General features: G+C 46.0%; 1 pseudogene; it reads left to right on the top strand.

Annotated features, from left to right (window-relative positions):
* The first annotated feature begins 1,737 nt into the window (after window positions 1-1,737).
* Window positions 1,738-7,242, top strand: LOC140902770 (sphingosine 1-phosphate receptor 3-like; annotated as a pseudogene).
* Window positions 7,243-7,480: the final 238 nt, after the last annotated feature.

Below are 7,480 nucleotides of genomic sequence, written 5' to 3'. Positions count from 1 at the left end.
TCTTCAAAAAAATAGCATTAGCTTGCTTTTTAAAGTTTTGCCTAAATGAATTGCCCAGCATTCAAAGGCAATTCCAGACAAACCTATATTGTTCTAAAAACTTATTACTTGTAAACTGTCAGGAAAGCTTTAGATTCCCTTCAGCATTACGTTGTACAAAACATACATGCGGCCTAACTTAAAAGAGAGGCTAGTTTGAACTAATTTTTGTCAAAGAGGTCCTAACTCTTTTTACCACTTTTTATTATTTCTTCCTGACTTTTTTAACAGAATTTAGATTTTTAAAACTTTACTTGATGCAATTATGTTTAACAAATAAACTTTCAAATGTTTAACGTGGAAACAGTGGGCACTGATAAATGCTTTGTAGCTGTCACATGTGCTTTTAAAGATAACACGAGAAAACAGAACATTGATAAATGTAAGTGAAGCAGCTTTGTAGTGTGCTCTCACGCGCGCACACACTCACTCACAAACCTGTATTTTGTAGCGGTCTAATGAAATAATGACAGTTTATACAGGGCTAGCATTTGTCAATTGTGGAGAAGCAAAGCCTTTATTTGGGCCATTTTTTCCTTCTACTTAATAATTGAGACATGGCCTATCTGAAGAAACCGATCCCCTCAAGCCGCCACCTCCTGTCTTCTAAAAGAATTTAGTGTTTGCAGCAAAAGAATTCTTAATCACAGGATTAAAATTAAATAAAATTAGCTTTTAAATATTTTATTTCAATTTTCTATCTCAAATTTAAAAAATAATGTAAACATGATTTTTAAATTGAATGTATCTGTTACAGCTTAAAGAGATGCCAAGAACAGGAAATTAAGTTTACTTCATTTCCATAACTAAATCATTATTTTGCAGCAGACACACATCCTACACCTTAAATAATACCCTAGCAACAACTATGTTGTTTTGTTTTTGTCTAGCATCACATTTAAGGGGCCCTAAAGAATTATTTTTCTTTTTTTATATAACACCTTAACCCTAGATGCCTTAGACAGTTAATAATACCAGCAGGACAGTGGGGTGGGAGGAGGTATTGTTTCATGATTTCTGTGTGTATATAAAGTCTGCTGCAGTTTCCACGGTAAACATCTGATGAAGTGAGCTGTAGCTCACGAAAGCTCATGCTCAAATAAATTGGTTAGTCTCTAAGGTGCCACAAGTACTCCTTTTCTTTTTGCGAATACAGACTAACACGGCTGTTCCTCTGAAACCTAATACAAGACAGTAGATGAGAGCCCTGGGCAATTACTGAAAATGCATGTTAGGATGACTAAAAGCCTACTGCAGAGGGCCTGGGGGGAAATTAAAAGGCACAACTTTTAAGGAAGAGGGCATGATTTGAGGAGGTATATAGAAAAAGGGGGAGATGAATGGTTCAGGGCTATTTTGTGTTGGCCCAGATGCCCTACTGCCTATATTTCTAACACGCACAAGTACATGGGGTCCTATGCAACCTACTTCCCTTTTGACAGGAACCGCCTCTCCATATCCTGCTATGACCCAGACAGAAATCCCTCTTATGTGGGGTGGGAGGCCAATGGACTCTTAAACAATTGGCTGTAAATTACTGGCTAAGAAGCTGTTGCTGTTGTATGAAAGAGAATGAGCTTTTCAGACCTATTGATTGAAGATGGAAGAGTCCAATTTCAGCCCTCAAGGAAATATATTCTAGGAGAAAAAACAACTGATCGCATGGACTGAACAAATGTTGCATGTCTGTTCATATGTAGTTTCGTAGTCCTGGAGAGCTTGATGGTGTTGGTTGCCCTATGGAAAAATAACAAATTGCACAACTGTACGTACTTTTTGGTTGGCAGTCTAACTCTCTGTGATCTGTTACTTGGCACAGTTTACTGAGGGTATGTCTACACTACGAAATTAGGTTGAATTTATAGAAGTCGTTTTTTTAGAAATCGTTTTTATATATTCGAGTGTGTCCCCCCCCACAGAAAATGCTCTGAGTGCATTAACTCGGCGGAATGCTTCCACAGTACCGAGGCAAGCGTTGACTTCCAGAGTGTTGCACTGTGGGTAGCTATCCCACAGTTCCCGCAGTCTCCGCCGCCCATTGGAATTCTGGGTTGAGATCCCAATGCCTGATCGGGCTAAAACATTGTCACGGGTGGTTCTGGGTACATATCGTCAGGCCCCTGTTCCCTCCCTCCCTCCATGAAAGCAGCAGCAGACAATCGTTTCGTGCCTTTTTTCTTGAGTTACCTGTGCAGATGCCATACCTCAGCAAGCATGGAGCCTGCTCAGGTAACTGTCACCCTATGTCTCCTGGGTGCTGGCAGATGTGGTACTGCATTGCTACACAGCAGCATCAACCCATTGCCTTGTGGCAGCAGAAGGTACAGTAGGACTGGTAGCTGTCATAGTCATGTCCGAGGTGCTCCTGGTCGCCTCTGTGAGGTTGATCAGGAGAGCCTGGGCAGACATGGGTGCAGGGACTAAATTTGGAGTGACTTGACCAGGTCATTCTCTTTAGTCCTGCAGTCAGTCCTATTGAACCATCTTATGGTGAGCAGGCAGGCGATACAGATTGCTAGCAGTCCTACTGTACCATCTTCTGCCAGGCAGGCAAGAGGTGAGGATGGCTAGCAGTCCTACTGCATCATTTTCTGCTGAGCAGCCATGAGATGTGGATGGCTTGCAGTCCTTCTGCACCATCTACTGCCAGCCAAAGATGTAAAAGGTAGATGGAGTGGATCAAAACAAGAAATAGACCAGATTTGTTTTGTACTCATTTGCTTCCCCCCCTCCCCGTCTAGGGGACTCATTCCTCTAGGTCACACTGCAGTCACTCACAGAGAAGGTGCAGCGAGGTAAATCTAGCCATGTATCAATCAGAGGCCAGACCAACCTGCTTGTTCCAATAAGAACAATTACTTAGGTGCACCATTTCTTATTGGAATCCTCCGTGAAGTCCTGCCTGAAATACTCATTGATGTAAACCCACCCCCTTTGTTGATTTTAATTCCCTGTAAGCCATGTCATCAGTCGCCCCTCCCTCCGTCAGAGCAACGGCAGACAATCGTTCCACGCCTTTTTTCTGTGCGGACGCCATACCAAGGCAAGCATGGAGGCCACTCAGCTCACTTTGGCAATTAGAAGCACATTAAACACCACACACATTATCCAGCAGTATATGCAGCACCAGAACCTGGCAGAGCGATACCGGGCGAGGAGGCGACGTCAGCGCGGTCACGTGAGTGATCAGGACATGGACACAGATTTCTCTCAAAGCATGGGCCCTGCCAATGCATGCATCATGGTGCTAATGGGGCAGGTTCATGCTGTGGAACGCAGATTCTGGGCTCGGGAAACAAGCACAGACTGGTGGGACTGCAGTGTTGCAGGTCTGGGACAGATTCCCAGTGGCTGCGAAACTATCGCATGCGTAAGGGCACTTTCATGGAACTTTGTGACTTGCTTTCCCCTGCCCTGAAGCGCATGAATACCAAGATGAGAGCAGCCCTCACAGTTGAGAAGCGAGTGGCGATAGCCCTGTGGAAGCTTGCAACGCCAGACAGCTACCGGTCAGTCGGGAATCAATTTGGAGTGGGCAAATCTACTGTGGGGGCTGCTGTGATGCAAGTAGCCAAAGCAATCAAAGATCTGCTGATATCAAGGGTAGTGACCCTGGGAAATGTGCAGGTCATAGTGGATGGCTTTGCTGCAATGGGATTCCCTAACTGTGGTGGGGCCATAGACGGAACCCATCTCCCTATCTTGGCACCGGAGCACCAAGCCGGCGAGTACATAAACCGCAAGGGGTACTTTTCAATAGTGCTGCAAGCTCTGGTGGATCACAAGGGACGTTTCACGGACATCAACGTGGGATGGCTGGGAAAAGTACATGACACTCGCATCTTCAGGAACTCTGGTCTGTTTCAAAAGCTGCAGGAAGGGACTTTATTCCCAGACCAGAAAATAACTGTTGAGGATGTTGAAATGCCTATAGTTATCCTTGGGGACCCAGCCTACTCCTTAATGCCATGGCTTATGAAGCCGTACACAGGCAGCCTGGACAGTAGTCAGGAGCTGTTCAACTACAGGCTGAGCAAGTGCAGAATGGTGGTAGAATGTGCATTTGGACGTTAAAGGCGCGCTGGCGCAGTTTACTGACTCGCTTAGACCTCAGCGAAACCAATATTCCCACTGTTATTACTGCTTGCTGTGTTCTCCACAATATCTGTGAGAGTAAGGGGGAGACGTTTATGGCGGGGTTGGAGGTTAAGGCAAATCGTCTGGCTGCTGGTTACGCTCAGCCAGACACCAGGGCGGTTAGAAGAGCACAGGAGGGCGCGGTACGCATCAGAGAAGCTTTGAAAACCAGTTTCATGACTGGCCAGGCTACGGTGTGAAAGTTCTGTTTGTTTCTCCTTGATGAAACCCCCTGCCCCTTGGTTCACTCTACTTCCCTGTAAGCTAACCACCCTCCCCTCCTCCCTTCGATCACTGCTTGCAGAGGCAATAAAGTCATTGTTGCTTCACATTCATGCATTCTTTATTCGTTCATCACACAAATAGGGGGATGACTACCAAGGTAGCCCAGGAGGGGTGGTGGCGAAGGGAAGGAAAATGCCACACAGCACTTTAAAAGTTTACAACTTTAAAATTTATTGAATGCCAGCCTTCTGTTGCTTGGGCAATCCTCTGGGGTAGAGTGGCTGGTTGGCCGGTGCCCCCACCCCACCGCGTTCTTGGGCATCTGGGTGTGGAGGCTATGGAACTTGGGGTGGAGGGCGGTTGGTTACACAGGGGCTGTAGTGGCAGTCTGTGGTCCAGCTGCCTTTGCTGCAGCTCAACCATACACTGGAGCATAGTGGTTTGATCCTCCAGCAGCCTCAGCATTGAATCCTGCCTCCTCTCATCACGCTGCCGCCACATTTGAGCTTCAGCCCTGTCTTCAGCCCACCACGTCTCCTCCCGGTCATTTTGTGCTTTCCTGCACTCTGACATTATTTGCCTCCATGCATTCGTCTGTCTTCTGTCAGTGTGGGAGGACAGCATAAGCTCAGAGAACATTTCATCACGAGTGCGTTTTTTTTTTCTTTCTAATCTTCACTAGCCTCTGGGAAGGAGAAGATCGTGTGTTCATTGAAACACATGCAGCTGGTGGAGGAAAAAAAAGAGACAGCGGTATTTAAAAAACACATTTTATAAAACAGTGGCTACGCTCTTTCAGAGTAAACCTTGCTGTTAACATTACATACATAGCACATGTGCTTTCGTTACAAGATTGCATTTTGCCTCCCCCCTCCCCATGGCTACCCCCTCCCCATGGCTAACAGCAGGGAACATTTCTGTTCAGCCACAGGCAAACAGCCCAGCAGGAACGGGCACCTCTGAGTGTCCCCTAAAGAAAAGCACCCTATTTCAACCAGGTGACCATGAATGATATCTCACTCTCCTGAGGATAACATAGAGAGATAAAGAACAGATGTTGTCTGAACGCCAGCAAACATACACTGCAATGCTTTGTTGTACAATGATTCCTGAGCATGTGTTACTGGCCTGGAGTGGTAAAGCGTCCTACCATGGAGGACGCAATAAGGCTGCCCTCCCCAGAAATCTTTTGCAAAGGCTTTGGGAGTACATCCAGGAGAGCTGTGAATGCCAGGGCAAATTATTCCTTTCACATGCTTGCTTTTAAACCACATATATTATTTTAAAAGGTACACTCACCAGAGGTCCCTTCTCCGCCTGCCGGGTCCAGGAGGCAGCCTTGGGTGGGTTCAGGGGGTACTGGCTCCAGGTCCAGGGTGAGAAACAGTTCCTGGCTGTCGGGAAAACCGGTTTCTCCGCTTGCTTGCTGTGAGCGATCTACAACCTCATCATCTTCTTTGTCCCCAAAACCTGCTTCTGTGTTGCCTCCATCTCCATTGAAGGAGTCAAACAACACGGCTGGGGTAGTGGTGTTTGAACCCCCTAAAATGGCATGCAGCTCGTCATAGAAGCAGCATGTTTGGGGCTCTGACCCGGAGCGGCCATTCGCCTCTCTGGTTTTCTGGTAGGCTTGCCTCAGCTCCTTAAGTTTCATGCAGCACTGCTTCGGGTCCCTGTTATGGCCTCTGTCCTTCATGCCCTGGGAGATTTTGACAAAGGTTTTGGCATTTCAAAAACTGGAACGGAGTTCTGATAGCACGGATTCCTCTCCCCATACAGCGATCAGATCCTGTACCTCCCATTCAATCCATGCTGGAGCTCTTTTGCGATTTTGGGACTCCATCATGGTCACTTCTGCTGATGAGCTCTGCCTGGTCACCTGCAGCTTGCCACGCTGGCCAAACAGGAAATGAGATTCAAAAGTTCGCAGTTCTTTTCCTGTCTACCTGGCCAGTGCATCTGAGTTGAGAGTGCTGTCCAGAGCAGTCACAATGGAGCACTCCGGGATAGGTCCCGGAGGCCAATACTGTTGAATTGTGTCCACGGTACCCCAAATTCGACCCGGCAAGGCCGATTTAAGCGCTAATCCACTTGTCAGGGGTGAAGTAAGGAAATCAATTTTAAGAGCCCTTTAAGTCGAAAAAAAGGGCTTCATCGTGTGGATGGGTGCAGGTTTACATCGATTTAACGCTGCTAAATTCGACCTAAAGTCCTAGTGTAGACCAGGACTGAGTAACATTCTTATGTCTGGAAGGAAAACTCCAAGACTGTCTTACGCAATCTGGTTTATTAGGAAAGGCTAGATGTTTGTTGCCCTAGGAGCTTCCATTTTTAGTTTGTTAGACCTAGTCATTGAGAGACATTTGATTGTGGTTAAAAGGAGGCCTTATGAGGCAAATAAGAAGTACAAGGTTTTCTTATCAGACCATGTCGGCTTATCTCAGTTTCCCTGGTACTGTTAGAAACCCTCAATGGAAAATGTATCAACAACTTACCAGACTGCTCAACAGGGTTTGCCTCTTTATTCCATAAGTGTCTTTATAACCATTTTGGCAACAATTGTTATGCTTTGCATGGATATTTACATACTAATAACTCAGAGATCTATGGCATGGTGTAGGATATTTCTGATTGTAACTGGTGGATTCATCGCCTGTTGGCCTCCGTTGTTTGTTCTGGTGCTCACAGATGTAGCCTGCAAAGTAAAAGTGTGCCATTTTATACAAGGCTGGCTGGTTCATTGCCTTGGCCCTCATTAATTCTGCACTGAATCTCAGCATTTACATTATGGCCAGCAAGAAACCATGGCGGTTTTCTTTCACCTTGTTTGTGGCTGACTAGTGAAGACCAGCTTGACCAGATCTTTGTCTGTGATCTGTGTTGGACCATAGAGGCAGCGCAAGTCTGCGGCTCATGCAGTCAAATCATAGGGAAAAACGTTAGCCACGTTTTAAACGCTGAGTACCTGTTTATCACATAACTTGTCTGGGTTTTAATTCTGTAACAACTGACTCAGGAAAGTATAAAATATATAAATAATGCAAAACCAAGGGTGCAACAGCCCCATCTTCTTATCCCC

This window comes from Lepidochelys kempii, chromosome 24 (genome assembly GCF_965140265.1).
Source record: "Lepidochelys kempii isolate rLepKem1 chromosome 24, rLepKem1.hap2, whole genome shotgun sequence".
In the NCBI taxonomy this organism is placed as follows: domain Eukaryota; kingdom Metazoa; phylum Chordata; order Testudines; family Cheloniidae; genus Lepidochelys; species Lepidochelys kempii.
Note: the sequence above shows the minus strand (reverse complement) of the source record. Positions and strands in the feature narration are given on the sequence as shown.